Source organism: Crassostrea angulata, chromosome 8, assembly GCF_025612915.1.
Source record: "Crassostrea angulata isolate pt1a10 chromosome 8, ASM2561291v2, whole genome shotgun sequence".
Classification (NCBI taxonomy): domain Eukaryota; kingdom Metazoa; phylum Mollusca; class Bivalvia; order Ostreida; family Ostreidae; genus Magallana; species Magallana angulata.
Window position 1 is genome coordinate 53,226,379 of NC_069118.1, and position 24,820 is coordinate 53,251,198.

Here is a 24,820-nt window from a genome sequence, read left to right on the forward strand (position 1 = left end):
CGAGACTTTTTAAATCGGCCGATATTGAGGGAGTGGTGGTTTTCATTGATGCCGGTAATGAGAACTACACTGTATGCATACATGAAATGAAGCAAGACTTGGTTGGATACATTGCTATCTTTGATTTAAAAACATCCACCCTTCCCCCTCCCTTATGAAACAAAAAAAAACTGAAAAATATGCTTCGATTTACATCTACTGAGTGTTTTCTCCTAAACACGTAGGAAACCGATTGCGATTCATAGCTCTATAGAGACTAACAGGGCTGAAATCTACACGATCCAGAATAAATCGTCGATTTTTTTTTTTATATCTATCATACTGATGAATATTAACAATAATTTCAGAGGTACTTCAACTAACTATTGTGATTAATTAAATAATTGTTTAAAAGAAGTATGTAAATGTAAAGAATTATATGCTCTCTTTGATGATTTATGCTGGCTATGAAGGTAGCGATCATTGAAGATTTTTTTTCTGCAAAGTTCGTTACCTTCATCACCATATGCATCACAAAAAAAGTATTCTATTGTTAAATACAATAGCATTGCCACATTGAAATTTTGAAATTCCATATAACTTTGTCACACAATACGAAATTTTCTTTTATTTGTTGGATTTTATCTTAAAATTTAAAATCAAAGGCATGACAAAAATCAAAAGAGAAAACAGGTAAATTCTTATAAAGTCCAAAAACGTCTTTTGATACGTGTCCCCGAAAACATATTAAGTCTTTTGTTTGAGGTCTGAAGCCTGAAGTCCACTATTTTGTGTCTGAGATTTCGATTATAGATCAGAGAATATAACAAACGTAATTATCTTGGGAGACTGAGTCACCTAAAGCCATTAGTGAAAACTTTCGGAATCTCAGAATGTTTGAACATGCATCTATACTATATGTAATATAACTTCCATTAAACAAATTTTATACAAAATATCAGCTATGAGAACAAACCTCCGAAGTCCTATATGGCGATATTTCACATGTCGATATTCATGGAATTGTATCTCTGGACTACCTGTTAGAAGTCGTAATATTTCTAACTTGTATTTCCTACCAACAGGAAAACGTCGAAAGACCAAATGAAGGAAGTCTGAATGTGACATTTATTGATTATAGACTTCTCCAATATTTGAAGATACCGTTTTCGAGAGGGAGATTATATAACTTTCCAAGTTATTTTGGTGATTTATTGCTCAATAAAGATTAAAGCCGACAACAAGTGAATGCATGTTTGTTTATTGATCTTCATTTAACATACGTGAAAACGGGGCGTCCTAATTATCCAATGGAGATTCAAGAAAATGTTATTAACCCTATTCATAAAAACGACTCCGTTCTTTGCAAATATGTACTCAATATTCATCTAATTACATAAAGTTGCAGTTAAGACATTGGCTATTCCTACAACGAAAATGAAATGCTCATTTTTTTAAAAAAATTATGTAGTCGTAATTTTTAAATGTCCATCAGTGCAGTAAGCGTTTGCAAGTCTTACTCTAAAGTAGATCTGACTGATATGGTTGATCGTTTTGAACATTGGTATTACCTGTATCATTATGTCACGCCCATATACAAACTGAGGTAGCAGACAGGCAGACAGGCACGTACGCAAAACGAAAGGACGAACGTATGCACCGACACAAACGGATGTTTTGAAGTGATAAAGGAATCTACCAAAAAAAAACCACTAACGTTATCTAGTTACTTAAGTTCGGTAGACATTTTTTTTTTAAAATGAGTCACATCTGATAGATTAGAATGCATACTTGAAATTAAGAGAGAGAAATGATCAGCGGTTATTATATATGCATATATATATATAGCAGCATTTTCCGTAAACTGTCAAATGAGCGCAGTGGTTCTTATAAAAAGTTTTTGTGATCAAAAGAGACCAATTAAAATCTTTCATTTCCATCTGAAATATAACTTTTGACCTACGCTTATCATGGAAAATTGTTTAATAATAATCAGTGAATGAGTGGCACAATAAATCCATAGTATAGGCTTATACGCGTTTCAATGAAGCTCATCGTTAAACTTTATATAATTGAAATTGCCATAGTATGTGAACTTCGCCGACTACCCACCCTCGAGATTTCGCGTACAGTCTCCATTCATATTTTTATATCACATTTTTAATACAAAGCATAAAAAGAGTAGATTTTGATCTCGTGAATTTTGTGCTTAACAGTAAAAATTAAACTCGCCCTCCGCTCTCGTATGCAAAGAGGTAAAAAGGTTGTTTGTTTTCATAGTACACGGGAAAAGTGCAATAATGTTCGAATGAAAATGGTAGGCTAAACACTTTACAAAACGCATGAAATATTGTTCAGTACAAGATTTCAGAGTAAGATTTATTATTATTCTCTACAAGCTTAACAAACAAATATGAAAAATATAAAGAACATGTATCGGTATATAAATTGATATGTTCCAGTCTTGCTTATTTTAACATTCTTTTATGTCATTTACATGAAATTACGACACAATTACTCGGATATCTCTCTTGCTTTCGTCAACTACTAGTGCATTTTTCTTAAAATATCTTTATTTTTGGCGGTTTTGTCAATATACCTTCAGTAGCTGTATATATAGATGGAAGATATCTACACGTGTTATTAACTACTAGTACATTTTGTTACAAATATCTTTTTTTTTTAAATTTGAGAGTTTTGTCCACATACTTCAAGCAGTAATATCATGATGATGACATAATAGAATGTTGAAATAAGCAAGACAGTTACACATCAATTTATATATATCGCTACTTGAGATTAATAATACTGTTACATATCTTCAATCTATATATACAGCTACTTGAGGTATATAAACTTAACTGTTAAAAATGGAGGTATTTGTAACGAAATACACTAGTAGCTGACGAGATTAATAGAGATATCTGAGTAGTTTTGTCGAAATATCATGTGAGAGACCTACATGTAACATAATGTTAAAATAAGCAAGACTGGTACATATCATCAATTTTTGTATACAGCTACTTGCGATTTGTTGACAAAATTCTCAGAAATAAGATAATTGATATAACAAAATGTACTAGTAGCTGACGAGATTTAAAGATATATCTACGTAATTGTGCCATGATATCATGTAGGTGACCTAGTAGAATGTTCGAATTAATTACACTGTAACATATCTTCAATCTATATATACAGCTACTTGAGATATACTAACAAAACCCTAAAAAATAAAGATATGTTTATTAAAATAGACTAGTAGCTGACCCGATTTAAAGAGATATCTGAGTAACTGTGTCGTAATATCATGTAGGTGACCTTACAGAATGTTCAAATTAACCACACTGGTAGATATCTTTAATCTACAAATACAGCTACCTGAGGTATATGAACTAAACTGAACTAAAAATGGAGGTATTTGAAACGAAATGCACAAGTACATGTGGCTGACGAAATAAATAGAGATATCTGAGTAGTTTTGTCGTAATATCATGTGGGTGACCTAAAAGAATGTTAATATAAGCAAGATTTGTACATATCATCACATTTTATATACATCTACATGAGATTAGTTGACAAAACTCTAAAACATAAAGATATTTGTAACAAAATGCACCATTACCTGACGACATAAAGAAAGATATCTAAGTAAATGTGTCGTAATATCATCTGGATGACCTAACAGAATGTTGAAATTAGCAACACATGTGCATATCTTTACTTTTTACATATGTCTACTTGGGAAATATTGATACCCCCCCCCCCCCCAACAAATATATAGACATTTGTAACAAAATGCACTAGTAGCTGATGATCAGGAAAGATTTCTGAGTAATTGTGTCTTTATATTATGTGATGACTTGATAGAATGTTGTTATTAGCAAGACTGGCTTATGTCATCAATTTCTATATAGAGCTAATTGAGATATATTGTCAAAACCGCCAAAAACATTTGTAACAAAATGCACTAGTAAATGACGACATAAAGAAATATATCTGTGTAATTCTATCGTAATATCGTAATGTGGATGACCTGATACAATGATGATATTTACAACCCTTGCAGATGTCTTCAATCGTTATTGACGGCTTGCGTTGCATGAAAAAATGTCTTTAAAATAGAAATAGTTGAAACGAAATGCACTGGTAGCTGACGAAATTAAAAGAGATATCTGAGTAACTTTGTTGTGATATCATGCGGATGACATGATAGATTGTTATAATTAATAACACTTGTTGATATTTTCAATCTAAAATTACAGCTTCTTGAGTTAAAATGGACAATATTGTCGTCTAAAAAAAAGACATTTTAAACGAGACGCACCAATAACCGAAGAGAGTATGAGAGGAATATGAGTAAATGATAAGTGAAATGTAGATAGTAAGAACACAGATAGAAATCCTAGGTAATGTTTTCTCACTTGGACAGTAACTAGTAACTTCATGTATTAGCCACGTTTCTTTCATCTCGTAGCCAGTTACTAGTAGTTCTTTTTTTTTTACTTCTCGTAGCCAGTTACTAGTAGCCAGTTACTAGTATCCAACTTTTATTTAATCTCGTAGCCAGTTACTAGTAACTAGCTTTTCTTACTTTTCGTAGCCAGTTACTAGTAGCCAGTTACTAGTATCTAACATTACCTATCTGAGGTGTTTATAGTTCGAGTTTTCTCCATTGAATTATTGATCAGAGACTGTCGCGCCACAAATTGCAAGATGTATCAAAAACATCAGGTAAGATAGTATACTTTTAAAAATGAACGAGAAAGATTTTGTAAATCAGTTTGTAAATTTATTTAAATTAAAGACAGTAAGTCTTGCAGCAAAAATTGTGAAGGGAAATTTGTCAATAGTTATTTATTTTAAAGACTGTAAAAACAATATACCATCGCCCTCTCTGTTCAGCTTTTATTAAGCCATTCATGTTGAGTACTATTACAAATAATTTTTGGTGTATCTTCTTTCAATGTGTTTATTTTAACTCTTACTTTAAAATACAAAGATTTGAAAATTAAACAATGTATCAACATGGTTTTGTCTACATTGAACACTACGATCATACAAACTGAAGATCAAGTAAAAACTTGTCATAAGCAGACTTTAATTTCCCTTTGCTTATCATTCTTGACTAAAAAAATGACCTGACAACAAAATACCAGAAAGGGAAATTATATCACGTCTGTTTGCCCATTAAATGCTGTAATTGTATTTGCTGCAGACGACGTGTGGTTCTAACTGGTTTCCCCCTCCAGAACAATCTGATGAACTACTGGTGCATGGTGGACTTTGGTTGCCCCAACTACCTTGGCACCAAGACAGAGTTCAGCAACATGTTCGAGCGTCCAGTCACCAACGGCCAGTGTCTGGATAGCACGCCTACTGACGTCAAGCTGATGAGATATCGGGCTTACGTAGTTTACAGCTTACTGGAGGGATGTGTACAGAGGTCAGAACTTATTGTAATAATTGTGAGAATATATATAAGAAATAAACAGCAGTGTTAAAAAGTTCAAAGGGGTATGTACTTAGTTGGTCTAGTGGTTAAATCCTGAGAGGACTGTTAAAAAAGTTTGCGGGTTGCTTGAGATGACCCCTATATACCTGCATATATATTAAGATTTTTTGTGACAAATTAATTATTCTTATTCAATTTGCCAAGTTTTAATTGAACAAATAGAGGACTTTGTACATACAATTCAAGATTCAAATGTTTTAGGTTACAGGATCTTGTTGACTGCAGATATATGTACAGTCATGTACAGTATGTTTACATTTAAATTAAGCTAAAAAAAATATTTATGAATAGTTTGCATAATTACTAGATTATTAAATGTAACAACACAATTACGGGGTAAAAATTCAGACTCACAAATCTAACGTGGGCAGGAAATCAGCCATGAATGGGTAATTTACTTCTTTTCTCTACCAAGTGTGGGTAATTAAACTCCTTTTTACTGTTTTTCAGTTTTAGCTCACCTGAGCGTAAAGCTCAAGCGAGCGTTTCTGATCATATTTTGTCCGTTGTCCGTCTGTGCATCTATAAGTCCATAAACATTTCAACATCTTCTCAAGAACTGCTGGGCCAATTGCATCCAAGCTTGGCACAAAACACCTTTAGACAAAGGAAATTCAAAGTTGTGAAAATTAAGGACCACGCTCTTTTTTAAAGGGAGATAATACGGAATTTTAGAAAATGTTTGAGAATTTTTAAAACATCTTCTTCTCAAGAACTACCAGGACAGGAAAATTGAAACTTGTGTGGAAGCACCCTTAGGTATTGTGGATTCAAAGTCATGACCCTCGGGGGTAGGGTGGGCCACAATGGGGGGTCGAATTTTTACATAGGAATGTATAGATTCAATCATTAAAAATCTTCTTCTCAGAAACTAATCAGCAGGAAAACTAAAACTTGTGTGGAGGCATCCTTAGGTAGTGAAGATTAAAAGTTGTAGAAATCATGACCCCCTGGGGTAGGGGGGCACAATTGGGGGTAGAAATTTTACATAGGAATATATACTGTAACTCTGTAATAAAATTCTGATCTTCTTTTAAGAAACTTATAAGTCTTTTTCTGAATTATTTTAGACTTTGGTCCCTGGACGATTCTTCGGCTCTACAATTGGTTCAGAGTTTGATGTAGGTTTATATCCCATTTTTAAACAATTGTTTAGGATCTTTTTGAGAACTGCATTACTCAGCATGGGATATGACCATAAAATCATCCTGTTAGAAAAGGGACAAATGATTATAAACAAGAATATCCGGGGGGTGGGGTGGACTTTATTTATACAGGATCAACATTAATTATTGTACATGTACATTGTCAAGAAAGTTTGTATAATGACTCCATTAAGCTGATTTTATCATACCTGTTCATCTGGTGAGTGATGTGGCCCATTGGCCACTTGTTTTAATATGGACTTTGTCTCTCTGACTATTCTTCATAAGAATAGGACACATTTTGGTAATTTAACCCCTTCAATATAGAATTCTATAATTGTTTTTTGCTAGGATTAAACACCTTGTTTATGTCCATTAATCTAAGAAAATTCGCATGAAGTGCTCTAACTTGGTATCTTTTGAATTTTTCCTTTATTCGGCAATCAGCTGTCTCATGCATAAATCTTGCCATCAATTTAAAACCCAAAGTGCCTCATAAACCTAACTACAGATTTGGTTCTTGTAACTCGATTGAATATTATGACACCATTTTGCTACTTTTTAGGTCAGTGACCTACTTAAAGAATACACCAGTGGACTCCTAGAGAGTGTAGGAAAGATGGTCATCTTATTCAAAGTCTTGGAGGAATCCCTGGCCATTGGCGAGAAAATCCTGGACTTTAGGTAGGTATACCAAATAACTGGGTTTTCTGCAGACAAGTTTGTAGTTTAAGAGGCAACTGCAATTGCCAAGCTTGTAAATTTGAAGTGTGTGCTTAAAAAGTCTTAGATCTAGGTGAAAAGTAGGAAAAGAGTTTACTGATAAATGCATACACATATATCAATATATCAATAAATGTTTTTTTTCTCAGTTTGTAAGTTTATCGTACTGTCATTGAAAATAAGAGAAGTACCTAGTCTGATAGTTGTTGGAATGGAAAAATGACAATAACAAACCGTGAAGCATCTCAAAAATCCATTAAACGAAGTACAATTTCAAAGCAGAGCAACACAGACTTCCAAACAGATAAAGGTATGTACCTAGGAGGAGTGAGCATCCTCTGTGTGCTTTTTGTCACAATTGGGCATGTCATAAATTTTCTTACAGCCAGGGCTTGTTTACCTTGGTTTCTATTCAGGGAGAAAGTCTCACGTCCAGACATGAATGAGAACTGGTGCAAAAATCAGAGCTACTTCAGTAAGTGCTATTTTACAAGTATTTCATTTTAGGTTTTTTTTCGTTACCCTGAGGATATTTCAGGGAATTCTATGAACTGTAGGGAATTTTGTCCATATCCCTTCATACACAAATTACGTTATCTGAACCAAGAATAAAGGTCTTTAATTTGGTGTATTTACCTTTAAAATATGGTGAGTGTGATTTGCCAGTGTGGTTGGAGGGACCCATGTATCAACCTCTAATGTTAAAACGTCGCCTAATGATACAAATATCAATAAACGTTGCAATTACAACCCCTAATGCTATAAATTCTTGCATTAATAGTTGACAACATCAACAGCTAATGATAAATCGCCGTTTAATAATACAATTTAATCATAAAGCGTTAATGATATAATACCATACCAAAATGTAGAACTCTGGCCATTTTTTTTAATATCTAGAAAAGAAAGACAAGGATTGATGCCAGGAAAATTAGACATACAGAGAGAAGAATGTATGGTTTCTTTCAATATTGGCCCTAGAATTCAAAAGTTATTTTAAATAATGAAAATACACATATACTATCTTGATTATGTGTGTAAATAAAGTACCAAGTTATACACTTTTATCAAAATTTGACATATTTTTAAGATTAAGTCAAAAGTGATGAAAACAGCACTTTTTCTCATATATTTTTTTAAGGAGAAAAAATGTGTCTGCAGCGATCGCCCACGATGAAATTAATGTTTTTACGTAATATCACTTAAGAAAGTTATAATTTCAGTTTCATCGTGGGAGACAACTGCGGACACATGTTTCTATTAAAATAACACTGAATAATTTATTATAATTTTCTGCTCAATTTTGTGAAAAGTACGGGAAAACTCACTGTCTATGACGTCACAATGACCCTTATAAAAGTTTAATTCGGGAACTCTGTATAGATTCTTAGTTTATGATTATTTATGTGCAAATAAATATTACATTTGAATTTCCTGTGAAATTTTGTGGGTTTTTTTTTATTATAATATCCAATTTTATTTGTCTGTGTAACTGTAAAATACAAAAAAGTATTTAACGATACTTTATTACATGTATATCTTAGCAATATTATACCAAATGAAACAATGCAATATCATATTCTACAATTTCCTGTTGTATGATTCAAAGACATATTAAATCATTTTATACAATGTTGTTTTATATGATACATGTATATTAGAGGTGTTATTTTTCTTCCTTAGAGCCTCTGGGTCAAATTCAAAAAGAAAAGGAACAGGATGGTGCAACTCATTAGTTTTTCAATAAATGTTTGTTATTTTTCAAAGTTAAAGACACTAGGATGTCCTCCGCAATATATACAAATTTTATTGGCACTTTTTGCCTTGATTTACTGAAATTGTGAATTATTTGACAAAATAAGTTTTTTGCTGTTTAAAAACTGAAAATACTGACTTTAAAGGCGTATTTTATAAAATATCAATAAACATATCAATATACTTTGAATCAGTTAGAATATTTGCTTTCAGTTTATATGATGAGCCCCAAAGACTCATAAAAAAGCTATGCTTCAAAATTAGCGTTTTAAACTCTTGAATTTAGGAAAATATGACATAAAAAACCGCAATATTTCTTTTTTAATTGTAAGGGTGTGCACTATAATATTCATAAATTTGTGACCAATTTCTTTACATTAATTGGGATTATGTGATAAGCAGTAAACCTTCCCCGTGTTTAAAATTTTTAAAATGTTTCTCTGTTACAAACAATTTTTTTTTCCAGATTTCTGCAGTCTCCCTAAAACAGTATTGAAGATCTCCTTAAGCTTTTTTAAAAGTATTATATGAATTTTATATAGCTTTCAGGACTTTATTTGGTACAATGTACAGAAGAAAATTGAGACATTATGACATTGAATGATTTAGAGCCGTAAAGTACGGGAAAAAGATCAGATCTATGAAATCATGTTTTTCGTCAGGAATAAAATACATAAAAACATCATAAAATCAAATCAATTATGACCTCATACATGTAACAAAGTTAGCACATCAAAGCAGCAAAGCAATGAAATTACGTGATCAGTGTCATGTATCTTAAAACTAATACAAAAAATAGACGAATAATCCAAATTCAATTAAATTTTGTTTAAAGTATCCTTATTTGTAAATAAATAAAAACACAAATTGATTTCAAAAAAATCCTCAGGGCAAGTATTCACAGTTTAAAATGTTCTGTGTTGAAATAGAATGAAATACATAGCTTTTTTAGTAAGCAGTTTTATAAAATTAAGTAAACGATGTGGTCTATGCATCTCTCGTTGTTATTTTTTAATCAATTTCAGAGGGTTTTATGCACTTTCAGAATGAATTTGTGCATTGTAAATATATAGTCTGCTATATTTTAATCTCCAAAATCAAATTTTTATGCGGGGTTTTGTATATCATTGGCCAACTAATGAACACATTTTTTCCTGCGCAAAATTTTTTTTTTTTAAATATTTTTTTTAAGAAACCAAAATCCTTTGAACAGATTTTAATAGTTTTTAAACACAAAATATCACGAAATAAGAGGTCCACGGGTCACATCGCTCACCTGCGCAACAAAAGCGAACACTTTACAAATATGTAAATTTTTGCCCGTTATGGCACAATCCTGTCCCTGTGTGGTCATGATTGGAATGACTTAGACTCAAAACTACATAAAGATGTTTCCAAATAAGTTTTAAATATTTTCGAGGATTTTCCCTGTATACATGTACTACCATGTAACACTTTGACCCCCTTCCCCCACATGTGTGGCCCAACTCTACCCCGGGAGTCATGACATGGCCTAATGGTTAATAAAAAAGGGTATAAATGTCCATTATATCCTGTTTATCTCCCTTGAAATGGAGTGTGGTCCTTCTCTCATACACACTTGAATGTCCTTGGCCCAAGAGTAGTGCTCTGTGCAACATTGGTTAAAATTGACAAAGTGATTCTGTAGGAGGAGACGATAATGCGAAAAGTTTACGACTAAGACAGAGAACGGACAATTATTTTTATTAGAAAAACTCACCAGAGCTTTCGGTTTAAGTGAGCTTAATATTGTATAACCTTAGATATTTGTTTCCTTTGTTTCTATTTGTTATTTATCTATTGGCTATCAGTATTTTGTATTAGGTCAAATTCCAGTCACTAAGTTTGGTAGACTATGAATGGGAAATAAATTGCAGATATGTTATGTTTCATTGTCAATTACTTAGGGGAAATGATTACAAAACAAATTTCATATATATATATATATATATATATATATATATATATATATATATATATATATATATATATATATATATATATATATATATATATATAAAGCACTAAAAATGGCTAACGACACGAACAATAGAAATTGTCAAATTTTCGGGACAACCAGTCCCTTCTTCAGGACCAAAAAATAAATTACATGAATACAAAACAAAGAAAACAAAATCTAAAGCTACTACTAAACTACTTAAGAAACTATAAAGAAAAGGAACAGCTACATTATAAACATATGTTCACATTCTTAAAGAAGGTGTTGCTACTGTCGCCGATCGCTCTAAAGTAATCATTCGACTGCCAACTTCACGCCTGATTAAGTTAATTAGCTAATTAAAATTGGCGTCCGATTTAACTAATGAAAATTTGAACCCTCGTTGTTAACTCGTACGGCACTTATGATATAGACTCGAATTTTAATTAAAAAGAGATAAAATTAAATGAAAATAAATAAATTAAATTAAGAAAAAATGATTTACAAATAAAAAATGAATGGAAGAGGCGCAGTTGACAGATTTCATGAAATTACTATGTGGGTGTCAGGTGATGTATGGCTATGAGACGTTCATTTTAGTGAAGTCCATTTGTTTGTTCATGCCATCAGGTCTGAATGATTTGAGTCTGTGCATCCAGAACTTTTCCTTGCTCTTCCTCTCCGCGTCTGTGTATATATATATATATATATATATATATATATATATATATATATATATATATATATATATATATATATATATAACATATAATTTTCTAATAACATAGCGTCCTGTATTACTGGCTGCAGCATATGCTCCAATATATATATATATATATATATATATATATATATATATATATATATATATATATATATTGGAGCATATGCTGCAGCCAGTAATACAGGACGCTATGTTATTAGAAAATTATATGTTTAAAGGTGGATATCAATAGCCAATATCAACAAGCTACACTTTTTACCAAGCTACAAATTTAACAAAATGTTTAAAGGTTAATTTTAAAGCCAGCACTACATGTCTAAATATTATTAGATAATGATAAATGGTATTTGTTGATAGTCATTAATGTCAAGCTAATATTGTCACGATTTTGCTTTAAAAAAAAATCCGAATTTAATGTTTAGTGTACTTTAGTAAGAAAATTTAAAAGTCAATAAAAAATTGAGTTTCATACGCCCTGTTGTAAGCGAGATGCAGAGCTCACAATTCCTTGTGTTAACAAAGTTTACGTTATGTAAGTTTAAAACGTTGAACTGAAAAAATACAGTTTTAGACTTGCATTGAATGTAATAATCGCCAGGAACTATTCATTTATGCTTAATACGAGTTATAAGAGAGAAAAGTAGCTTGGAAAATAACTTTTTCCATTATATTGAACCAATGGAAACTAAAACATGGCATGCGCCTTGTTAATATGACAAAGAACTTTGGGCTTTGCATTTTTATTGTATTATTCTACGACTGCCACTTAAATTTTAAGTTAGGCCAAAAAAGAAGCAACAGACTAAAGGTTTGAGGCTTTAGAACATAAATTTAATGACTAGTTACTAATAGACACAATGATGAATTTCATTAGAGAAAGTATACAGACTTTATCTAAAAACGTGTTTACAAATGCCGATGAGTCTAATTAGGCTCACGACGATTCAGTTCCTATGTGTCGGAAGGTCAGAGGTCAAGGGTCACCGAGCTAGCAGGTTGTGGCCAGGAAGAGTTCCGGTGAAAATCTTTAAAACATTCTATAAAATCCTAATATTTTGGATATTTATGAGCAGAAAAGTGTGTACAGGGTATATTGGATGCAGATGGACCTGAAAATCCCGATTGACATTTGTTAATGTGTACTTATTGTGAAAGTTTTGGAGACTCTGAGGTGGGAGCACTCGGTGAGTACAGCTCAGCGGAGCACTGTCGTCTATAGCCAGTGCTGTATATATTTGTATTGTTTCATACTCCTTATTTCATACGGTCTGTATATAGTGAATACACAGTCAACATGTCTAAAGATATTTCTGATTGTACCAAACTGGTCACAGAGACTCATGCTATTATCTACGGTGACACAAATAAAGGACTGAGCGCCAACGGTGACGGAAATAGTGACATCACACTAGCATCTATCCACACAGTTCTGATACAGCTAACACAAATGCAAACACAGATGAACGCTAAACTCACAAATATTTAAAACAAAAACGCCGGCCTGGAGTCTCGATTAGCTGAAATTGAAAAAAATATATCAACAAATTCGCTGAAATCAATAATGTGGTCAGTTCTTTGAAATCCCAAGTGGAAGTGCTTACTGAAGATGACCAATTTGTGAAAACCAATTCTAACGACCTAGAATCCAATATGAGATCGCTAGGAAATATTTTTGATTCGGTTAAAGCCACAGCGGATTCGAACACAGTTGCAATCGCAGAGAACCGAAAAAAACATCGACAAGTGCGCTCAGCTTCAGAAAACAACAGACCCTAACGTAAGGAAAGAGCTATTCGAAATGCGTGAAGTAAATTCAAACTTACAAGAAAGCATTATCGACCTGAAATCCCGATCAATGCGGGACAATCTTGTGTTTTCTGGAATTCATGAAGAACGGGGAGAGAACACAGAGGAGATTTTACAAGAATTCATCAAAAGGAAATTCCGCATTGACTACGACGTTAGCTTTGAATGGGTGCATCGCATGGGAAAGTGGTCGGAGCATAACCTATACCCCAGGAACATTGTGGCTCAGTTCACCTACTTCAAAGAGAGAGAGCTGATCCGGACGCGTGCCCCTCAGAAATTAAAGGGGTCCAATGTGTGGGTCAACGAACAATTCCCGCCAGAGATTGAGGAAAGGAGGAAGAAGCTGTACCCGATCATGAGATTAGCGAAGAGAGATGGAAAGCGTGTGCGACTGGTCAAAGACTTGTTATACGTAAACGGAGAGTTATATGACCCAGAAAAGGACGTATCCACCCAGCCAGACCGCATGCCTTACTCCCGAGTAGTAAACACTGGTAGCCGCCAACCGCAGAAAAGACCGCGCCACGGATCAACGCCTGACCGGGTCAGATAGGGACGCGTGGGAGACCAGACAACAAAGACTCTAAGTTTTCTATCCCTTAACTTCTGCAGACCCAGGAAAAAATTACAGTATCCTGATTTTGTTACTTTTGTTTGTAAATACGATATTTTATGCTTAACTGAAACGAAAACAGACAATGCTGATGTTATTAATATTCCAGGTTTAGTTGTATATATGAAAAATAAATTTGACATTGCAAAGGTAAAATCGGGAGGAATTATCTTAGCAATAAGAGAAAATTTGGTTAAATATATTGAAGTTTTAACATCTGAATGTGAATATGTATTTTGGTTTAAGTTATTAAGAAACTTATCTAACAGTTCCTCAGATATATTGTTTGGAATTACATATGTTCCTCCGGAAAACACTAGATACTCGTCCAGCGACTGTTTTACTGACATAGAACAAGAAATGTTGAATATGTTAAAAACTACTCAGAATATATGTTTGTTAGGCGATTTCAATGCAAGAACTGGCAAATTGAACGATTATGTATGTTTAGATAATGTTTTAGCAAACCACGATAACATGGACGAAGAAACACGGCAATCATTAGAACAGGTTAATATATTATTGGACTCAAATATTTCACTTGAAAGGTCAAGTTGTGATGATCACTGTAATAACTTTGGATACAAATTGATTGAACTGTGTAAGAATAACAATCTCTTCATTGTCAACGGCCGACTCGGAGAGAACCGGTTAACTTGTAAAGATAGAAGTACTGTAGATTATGTATTATGTAATGCGTCTTTGTTGCAGTCAGTTAATGGTTTTTTTATTCACGATTTTTGTAACTTATACTCCGATGTTCACAGTCCAATCACTTTTGAGCTTTTGGATCAATTACCAATAGAGAAACAATCAAGTAGCCAATCAGCCGAAAGAGTAGATTCAAACTTATTCATTTGGGAGTCTGGAAAAGCTACAGAATTTGCACATAATATCAATAGCGATAAATTAAACAAAACTGTCAGAAATATTGAATATTTACAAGGTAAACCCATTGTAGAACAGTACGATATAGACAAAATCACTAGTGAAGTATGTAATATTTTTATTGCTTCAGCAGGAAAGACATTATAAAATAAAACTCCCCCGAAGAAAAAACAAGACGATGCTAATAAACCAGGGTTCAATAAAACTTGTCGCATAGCCAGAAGAAAATACCACATTGCAAAACGTTTATATAATAAAGAAAAATCAAATGAAACTTTTAATAATGTAAATTAATGTATGGCAAAGAATACAAGAAAACATTGGATAAAAGCATCAAGGACTACAATAATAGTATTTCAAAAAAGCTTAAGGAACCCCAAAAAGGGAAACCTAAAGAATACTGAGATATTTTAAATAGTACCAATAAGAAAGACAAAACTAGTGTAAATATTGATTTAATGTATGAGTTTATGAAAAAACAAACGAAGGCACAGTTGAAGACCAAGAGATAGATATAAACATAAATTTAGATAATGATACACTTCATTATCAGTCTATAACTTGTGAAGAAATTAGGAATGCTGTAAAAAAAACTTAAAAAGCAATAAAGCGCCTGGCGGTGACCATGTTATCAACGAATATATTAAGACAACAATTGAAACCTTCTTACCCTTATATGTACACTTTTTAAATTTGGTTTTTGATAGTGGCCTAGTCCCAGACGATTGGCTATTAGGAATAATTAAGCCAATTTACAAAGGCAAGGGCGACAGGAGTCAACCTGAAAATTATAGACCTATTACATTACTCAGTTGTTTAGGGAAACTTTTTACTAGTATAATATGTGACCGTTTGAACACCTTTGCTAACGAATTACACTTAATCAATGAAGCGCAAACAGGTTTTAGAAAGGGTTATTGTACATCAGATAATATATTTGTTATTGATTTTCTTTGTAAATATGCACTAAACAATAAGAGGAAACTATTCTGTGCTTTCATTGATTTTAAACAAGCTTTTGATACAGTTTGGCGAGATGGACTATGGACGAAAGTTCTTAAAAGTGGGATAAATGGAAAATGTTTGAGATTTATTATTAACATGTACCAGGGTATTAAAGCAAAGGTAAAAATTGGTCAAGATTTATCAGATTTTTTTATGTGTAGCATAGGTGTAAGAAAAGGAGAAAATTTGTCACCATTTTTATTTTCTCTTTTTATTAACGATTTGGAAGATTATTTATTAAGAAACCATATAGAGGGTTTTACTTGTCCTTCTCTTCAAATGCAGGATGATTTATTTGCTATGTTGAAACTCTGTCTACTTTTTTATGCCGATGACACTGTCTTAATATCTGAATCTGCGCCTGATTTACAAAAGGCTTTAGATGTGTTTGCAAATTATTGTGATATATGGAAACTTAATGTCAATATAGCCAAAACAAAAATCCTCATTTTTTCAAAAGGAGCAATGTCAAAGCGTAAATTTTTGTATAAAGGAGTAACTATTGAAAACGTAAAATCATTTTGCTATTTGGGTATTGTTTTATCAAGAAGTGGAAAATTTAATAATGCTAAAAAGCATTTAGTAGAACAAGCGTCAAAGGCATTGTATGGTGTTTTACGTAATATACGTTATTTTAGCCTACCAATTAATTGTCAGTTAGACCTATTTGACAAGGTCATTAACCCAATTTTACTTTACTCGTACGAAGTGTGGGGTTACGAAAATTTAGATATTATTGAAAAGGTACATTTAAAATTTTTGAAATTTATTCTTAATCTTAAATCTAGTACTCCAAATTGTATGGTGTATGGAGAAACTGGAAGGTGTCCATTGTCACTCTTTGTTAAAATTAAAATGATAATGTACTGGGCAAAAGTTTTGACAGCCCACGATTGTAAACTCACTAATGTAATCTATTGTTATTTTTATTGATGTTACAAAAATGGATCTTTTATACATCCATGGATACAATGTATACATGATATACTCAACTCGTGTGGGTTGTCATATATATGGGAAAATCAAACAATATGTAGTTATAACTGGTTTAAGTCAATAGTTAAAGAAATATTACAAAATCAATTTGTACAAGATTGGAGAAGTATTGTAGATAACTCACAAAAATGTATTAATTATAGAATTTTTAAAACAAATCTCAATTTAGAAAAGTACTTGTTGATTTGACCTACAGATCTACGGATCACGTTTACAAAATTACGGACATGTAATCATCGATTCTCCATTGAAACAGGTAGATGGCATTATGTTGAAAAACATTTAAGAAAATGTACAATGTGTGATTCTAATAGTATTTGGGATGAATTTCATTATATTTTAGAATGTACATATTTTGTAAACGACAGAAAAATGTGTTTACCCAAGAGATATTGTGCCCAAATATTATAAAATTTAACGAGCTCATGAATACTTTTAATGTAGAAAAACTAAAAAACTTGTCAATATTTATTAAGAAAATTTTCAAAGTCTCTTCTTCCAGAAACCAACTTTAACAACCTATTGTATTGTGATTTTAACCTTTTTTGGGGTCATTATTACTTCTACTGTACATGTGATCCTTCACTGTATTCGTGTACATTTGTATATACTGATTTTGAACCTCAAATACCAGTGAACTGGTCTTGAGCGAATAAAGAATTGGAATACCGGTGGTGTAGCCACGCGGAGACCTGTACTAAGAAAACAAATAACGACGACTCCTAGAGAATGCCTCCCATTATTCAATTAGAGAGCGACGTCCGTATTGAAAGGACAGTTAGTGTGCCTATTTTGTACGATCAGATATCTCCTTCCCCAAGTACTAAGAAGTACGAGAATTATTGGGAGATGACGAAGTGTCTCTTTCTGATCATCTTGAAAGAAATATTCTGTTAGAGTCTGATCAGAATCAGATGAGAATAGACTCTAATAATAACCTTTTTCATAATTTGCTGAATAAGAGCACAGATTCTAATCAAACAAAAACTTCTCTGAATGACATTTTTTGAAATGTTTCTTCTACAGAAAGAGAAGGAAGAAAAAGTAGGACTTTGTTTAGACAAAGCATAAGAAGAAATCTGGATGAAGTCATGGAGATCATCTGAACCAGAGAAGTTAACAGCTTACAGAGATGAATACAGACAGTGTTTTCCTGTACACAAAGATTCTTAAGATTTTCTTCAAGTACCAAGCTTGGATGATATTTTAGAACCAATGCTTTGGAGAAAGCATGGAAGCAAGGCTAGTAAAGGTTGGGGTAAAAATCGAAATTTAGTTAAACAACCTTTGAAGAAACTTTAGCTTATCAAGGACAGATAGCTGCCGTATGGTATCATTGCCATTGCATATATGCAACAAACTCTTGGAACTTTGCTAAACTCTATTGTTAGTCAAGGCGTTTATACAGTATATTCAATCAAAGGTATTTTCTCCATGTCCACAAAAGCTATAGATCAGATTGGCAGAACTAGAGCTCTTCATCATTTGAGAAGAAGGAAAGCAGCAGCTCAAGACACTGGTTTGATCACTTTAAAAGACACTCATAGTAAAATTATAAAGTCTGCCACTGATAAATTATGGTGTTTTTGGAAAGATGTTAGAAGAAAAGCTCAAAGAACGAACAGAACAGAACAACACTATCAAAGATTTAATTCTGGAATGGAATAAATGAAAACAAAAGAGAAAATTTCAAGAAACTACCAATGAAAATTTCAGGAACTCTCAAATACCGAAAACATCTGTTGTCTATAATAGAGGACAGATAATTCAAAGATCAACTTTCAGTAGACGATCTTTTGATTACAAACAAAGGGATGACAATTCTAGAGCCACTTGAGTGGCCACATCTGTTTACAGACAGAATTCCTTTCGAGTTACAAAGAAGACCAATAAATGGCTGGAATCTAGAGCAGGTAATCATACTAGCAATGTTTCCCGAGATACCCGCTGGAGGTAATCTCAAATTTTTAAAGGAAAAATTGGTATCGAATTACTCAGGACAAATGTGCCTTGTCAGCAATCAAAGAAGGTTACAAACTTCTTCAGAAACCTATGTTTATAGGGGTGAAAAAAATCTTCATTGCAACTGCACAAATATATGTTTTGTCAAAAGCGGTAGAATAATTTTTAAGCAAAATTGCAATAGAAATTTTTTCACAACAAGAGAAGCTGTCAGTTTTTCACAGTACATTTTTCCTTGTACCAAAGAAATACGGAAAAATGAGACCCATAATTTTGAGACCTCTCAACCAGTATCTCATAAAACAACATTTCAAAATGGACACTTTGAACAACGTTTTGATTGTAATGAAACCAATGGAATGGACGATATCAATTGATCTAACAGATGCTTATTTACACATACCAATTTTTCTACAACACCAAAAATTTTTAAGGTTTTGTGTACAAAATCAGTGTTACTAATTGAAAACGCTAACATCGGCACCAAAAGTGTTCACCAAAATGGTATCAGTAGAGGCTGTTTATCTGAGAACACGCAATATTCGCCTTGAAGTGTATTTGGACGATTAGTTGGTAGTAAACCAATGCAAAGAAAATTTGATTGAAGATCGAGAGATATGCTTGAATCTTCTGGTTTCACTAGGTTTCATAAATAAATAAACAAAATCTTGTCTAGACCCCTGTCAATCAATTGTTTATCTGGGAGCTTTGTTTCTGTTCAAAACAAAAAAGTACTTCCATCTCAAGACAGATTGATAAATTTGTTACACACAACCAAAATGTTAATGAAGGGTCAGAAAACAGCCAGAGATGTTCTTCAATTGTTAGGAATAGTTTCCTCTTGCATAGATCTAATTACCAATGCTCATCTTTATATGAGCCCAGTAAAATTACACCTTTTAAGTTTTTGGAAACCAAGTTCATTAGATTTAGAGAAGAAGGTAATTCCTTATACACAACATCGCAAACTGCGCCTACAGGGGTGATAAAATACAGCAAAGATTTCCAGGGGCAAATCTCTGCAACTGACGAGTTGCATAAAGACATGTTTCTTCGAGATTATGTATATAGTGTATATATGAAGACTAGATGGTATTGGGAGAAATACCGGAATTTCTTTTAAGTTTTGAGGTAAGAAAAATGTTTTTTCCCTCCATTTAGTTAGATTGCTTTAGAATCTAATTTATCCTTATATATATAATGACTGGTAGGTATAACAAACGAAATAAAATTTGTATTCAAGTTTCAATTTTTAAATGAATTATACTTACCAGTCAACTTTCCCACCTCCCACCTAAAAGAAAATTGTTAAGTAATTTATTATGTAGTTGGGAACGTTTTGTAGCCCGGCTATATAAACTGATTTGGGCAAGCGTCTGAGAGGTGATCTCAGTTTTTAAAGCGCTTGAATCTTATTCTTCAAAACGCTTGCCTGCCAGTTACGATCGTTTATACGGGAAAGATATCCTTATGTATGTAATGACTGGTAATTATAACTCACTTATAAAATTGAAACTTGAAAACAAATTTTCCAATTTGTCCTTCCGATAAAATTGCGTCGTGGTTTAATAATATTCATTGCCGGCTCCCAAATTTTTAGAGTATATTAGAACACCCATCGATATCAATATAGATAGTACTTCATTACTTTTAAAATGCTTTAAGCGGTTAGAATTTTTAAATTTTAGAATATTTCACAAATAATGTATATACAATGAAACGTGAACTTAAAAAAAATCAAGAATGAGACAATTTACTGCACATGTTCTGATGTCCTGAAAACAATGAAAACAGTTATGAACAATTCGTGTAAATGTATGTGAAGAGATTGACTTGTCATGAACCTAGATTATGTAAATAGTTCTGTTTTGATTGTTACCTTCATAGCCAGTATAAAATACCAAAGAATGCATTTTATCTCTTAATCATTTAATCAATTATATTTAAAAAGATATTAAAAATACATAAATAATCATTATTGTCGACCTGAAGATTACACAGAAAAAATCGCTATTTCTCCATAGATTGAAGATTACTATGGTAACTACAATTAATTGAGAAACTGGAGTCTCCATTTGGTTCGCGATCTGAAGGAATCTTTAATTTTAATTGATAAAGAAATAATACATGCATACTCAACACAACGATTGGCTCTGTAGTTTTAGAGAGGTTAAGAATGTAAAATTGTAAACAATTGATGAATGTCACATGATTACTGACGACAACCAATAGCATTAGGTCATCTGAGTGACTCAAATGACCTATTGCATTCTTAATGTTCTGAAAATAAATATAAGAAGTGGTGTCTGAAAACACATTTACTTCAATACATTGAAATTAACTTCGTATCACAAATTGAAATTATCATTTTAAGGAAAACCTCCCTTTGGTTTTGACATTTTAACTAGTCCATAACTCCTTCATGATCTTAGACCATGTACATGTATAAAGTCAATACATACAGTTTATTTAAGAATTATTATTATATTAAAAATTGCCCATTAACTAAACGCTTCTCAATATCATGTAACAATTTTAAAAAACATGTAATGTGTAAATCCTTTAGAATAAACGCATTTTTTACCATGTCCATATGTACAGTGTTTGTTTCACATATAAGTATAAAACCATAGATATTCAATTAGTTTACATCAAATACATAGAAAAATTTACTTGATAATGAATATAATTGTGCATAATTATTGTTTGCATGTTACGTACACAATCAATTCCTTGATATGCATTACATGTACAGTGTATTTACTTAATTGACTGAATAATACACATAACTTACACCCAATTATACACATACAATTAGGTTTAAAGATGTGAAACTGAAAAATTTGAAAGTCAAAAGTCGTTATTCAAGCACATAGTTTGAAATTATTTTTTATAAGCAAATCTCTACTAGTCATGTTATTGTTTTCATATATGTGTTGTATTGGTAAAACGTTTAATCAAATGTTGCATTCTTTTGCTGAAAATATTATTTTAAACAAATTGATTCAGTTTATCTTGCTTGCAAAAAATAATTTTGTTAAAGAGATGGTAATTTCTTTACATTATTTGTAAACATATATAAGACGAGCTTTGTTTACATAAAGATGATTTCGTACCTCTTTATTTTGCTTGTAATTAACTTTAAACATTCATATTTTGGTCAATCATTCAAAATGCACATGTACACCATTTTATACATAAAAATAAAAACAATACAAAAATTGAACTCAAATTGTGTCTAGGTCTCTATAAGAATAGCATAGATAAAATAAGAAAATGCCGATTGAAATTAATTTCCGTTAAAAATCTTCAAAACAATAAATTTTAATTTCGCAGAATGTGCTTCAGGTAAAATTTTAAATATGGCTTATTCTTGCATTTTATTTAAATCTTGAGTAACAGATGCAAATGAAAAACACTTACAGTGGGCAGGTTGACTAATGTAAGAAGTGCCAGGGCCTTTTGAATGTTGATATCTGGATTGTTCTTACAAATATATTTATCAACTAGAGACGAGCTCGTTGCAAGCAACGATTAGGTTTTCCGTCGTAGCTGCGTCATACTTGTGACGTATTACAAAAAATTGATAGCTGACCATAGTACAATATTAGATGTGTAAACACTGAGAAACAAAGTATTATATATCTGTGACCGCGTAGATTTTACGGTGATAGAGAATTCGTCTGGATCTGCATCGGTCGTGTGCAGTACGAACCGGGTGAGGGAATGTTGGCGTAAAGTGTATAAGGTATAATGTTGTGGCGCGCTTTGGGCCGTAAGCTAAAACGAAGGGTAGGTTTGCCGTATTCCCGAAGGTCCACCAGTTTACAGTTCCAGAGAAATAAACAGGCAATTGGTGCAGGATTCCGTTTTTATTGGACGATACTCAACGATGGCAACATTATAACAATTTAACAGACAGACATGTTACAAACAAGTCGGATATGGCCAGTAGTAGCCTCCGGACTCAAGACTCTGGGAGAGTCGGACGTGGCCGGGGCTGGCCGCCGTATTCCAGACTGCGCATTGACAATTGTACATAACTATTTATAAGAATCTTAACAATGAGTATAAATTGACAGGTAATAATATAAGTAAGCTGAGTGAAAGGTTCACAGATATAAAATAATTAAATAAACTCAGTGAGTCTTTAATGTCCAAGAAATGAAAATCTGATAATTGCACAATGATGTTTTAAGAGATTAACAGTCCTTGAGACATGACACTCTGTCTCTTTGAAATCACATATAAAGTCTGAAAAGTGTCAATCACTAAATAAAAAAGTAACTTTGTAAGATATAAACTGTGAGAAAAAATTACGAATTTTACAAGTAAAAAAAAAAAAAAATTATAATTGAACAGTGCATTTTGCACGATGATACTACATGTTTATAAGCAAATATAGATCTTAACACGTTGTCTCTAGTTTGATTCGCCGCATTTTATTCACAGAGTGGGACTGTGGTTATGCCCGGTACGAAGGTAAAAAGACCATTGGCAAACGTTTTACACGCATTTTTATCGAATGCAAGCGCCAATAATTCTCTTAGTATATATGCGGAGATCCTGGAAATTTTACAAGGGGTTTTGAAGAATAATTTTGTATTTCGATGAGGGGGAACATGCGCGGATCAGAAAAATTTTCCGGGGTGGGGGTTGAAAAGTCAGACGGTTATTTGAGTTTGCCAAGGGATGTCCGAGGCATATTTGGTAAGTTTATAATGTACACGTAATTGAAAGAAATTTCGCTGGGGGGGGGGTCTGGAACCCTTCCCCTTCTAGATCCGCGCACGGAGAAGACCGATGCCGGTATTTTTACTCTTATTTTAACCATTTTTATTTAAATATTCATGTTCATAATTATCAGAAAACCAATATAACCTTTCAAAGCAGTTAAAACTTAAGATACGAACCATTTAGTCTCGGTGAGTATTGCGTCCGCGTACGAAAATAATGGCAATTTTCAAGAAATTCGGATGGACGATCTGTGTCCTAGGTCGTCCATCCGATTCTTTTTCTAACTAAAAGCTACAGACCTGCAGTTAGAGATTGTCAAACTCTTATTGATTATGTCAATTTGTTTGTCTCAAAGAATCATTTTTTAAATCAATAAAGTTTTACCTTAAAAAAAAGAAAGAAATCGGGCACAATTTTCAATGTTAGCATTTTACAATTTTATGGTCAAATAAAATATCAAGAAACAACTCTTCATTGCTTTATCCGAAATATTGCATGAAAAAAAATTTACATCGCATTTTTTAAATTACAAAAGGATATTCAAAATGAACTTGGATTAACCGCTAACAAACAGGCATAAAGAGAGACTGAGAACCAATTTCTTCTCTTTTTTTTTTACATCAAAAGAAATTAAAAAATAAATCAAAATATATTTTTTCTTTGTATGCGTTAATGAAAATGTAGATCAGCAAGGGGTTCTTTGTCGTGCAAGCACCTACTTACATATATAATGTAACAGATTGTTACACGGGTCTACAACGATGACATATCGAAAAGGCAATATTGTGGGTGAAGGATGAATGTGTAGTTTGTTTTTGAAGTTTATTTTTGATACATATAATTATATTTATCTGGATCGGTTATGTTTGTTAGTTTGTTTTGTTTATTAAAGAGGGGAATAAAGAAATGAGTAATTTCCAAGCACGTAGCATCGTTTTTGAAAGTGGGGGGGGGGGGGGAAACTCATCCAACAAATCTTGACAAGCAAAAAAAGAATTTTTCTTTAAAGAAT

General features: G+C 32.5%; 1 pseudogene; it reads left to right on the plus strand.

Annotated features, from left to right (window-relative positions):
• The first annotated feature begins 646 nt into the window (after nucleotides 1-646).
• LOC128161101 (uncharacterized) lies at nucleotides 647-19,066 on the plus strand (annotated as a pseudogene).
• Nucleotides 19,067-24,820: the final 5,754 nt, after the last annotated feature.